This window comes from Tupaia chinensis, unplaced genomic scaffold (assembly GCF_000334495.1).
Source record: "Tupaia chinensis unplaced genomic scaffold, TupChi_1.0 Scaffold000117_2, whole genome shotgun sequence".
Classification (NCBI taxonomy): domain Eukaryota; kingdom Metazoa; phylum Chordata; class Mammalia; order Scandentia; family Tupaiidae; genus Tupaia; species Tupaia belangeri.
In genome coordinates, this window is record NW_006159583.1 from 8,985,502 (window position 1) to 8,986,685 (window position 1,184).

The following is a 1,184-nucleotide window of genomic DNA, read 5'->3' on the forward strand; positions in this document are numbered from 1 at the left end:
TCTGGCTATGATGTGCCTTGGAGAGGATCTTCTTGGGTTGATTCTACTTGGGGTCCTCTGTATTTCTTGGGTCTGGATATTTGAATGCCTTTCTAGATTTGGAAAGTTTTCTTCCAGGATTTCATGGAATAAATTATCTAGGCCCTTATTATTTTCTTCCTCTTCTGGAATACCATTTATCTGGATGTTGGGGCACTTGATGGTATCCAGTATTCCTCGTATATTATCCTCATTTTTCATGGTTGTTTTCTCAATCTTCTTGGTACTTTTTTCTAGGTCCGATGTTTTGTCTTCTACGTCACAGATTTGATCTTCTGCCTGGTTTAACCTACTTTTAATACTTTCAAGGGAGGCTTTGATTTCCTGTAACACATTCTTCAATCCTGGAAGTTCCATCTGGTTCTTGTTTAATGTATCCATTTCTTCTTTCAAGTCATTAAAGGACTTCCTCATCTCGTGGAGCTCCTTGTCTCTTTTCTCTTCCATCTCAGTTAGTTTGGTCACTACAAGTATTCTTAATTCCTTATCAGACATGTCCACGACGTCCATTGTATTGACCGTGGGTGATGTAGGCTTGATGATTTCCCTTGAGGGAGAGTCCTTTTGTTGGTTGCTCATATTTCTTGAGCCTCTGCGATTGTTCCTAGTCATCAGGTAATCTGAATGTTGCTTCCAAACTTATTTAAAGTATCTCTGAGTGTTAGAAGTTGTACAGGGTTAGAAAATTGATGATTTCTCTTATGGTTGGCCTACCTGTTGCTCACAATTACCATTAACTGTTGCCACTAGTCCTGGATGGCCCAAAGTCCTCCCTGTTTCTAAGGAGTGGTGAGCCTCCAACTGACCTAATAAGCAACACCTCAAGAGCAAAGAAACACAAAATGAAAAAAAGAAATCACGCGGTGCGCAAAGTGCTCTGTGCACTATTTAAATCACCAAAATTCAGAGAGTCCAAAGGCTAGTGGGAAAGGGCCAGAGGATGAATGACAGGACCAGGTTGGTTGGGTCTGCAGCCTCAGTCTGCCTGGTGTCCAGAACTACTAATAAAAATAATTCTTTAAAAAAGGAACTAATGCTTTCTTATAAAACACTAAAAATATTTTCTAACTGTACATTTGATGCAAATTTACTCTGAGAATTTATTACATTATCTAGACACATTATATTCAGACATATGTATGTGT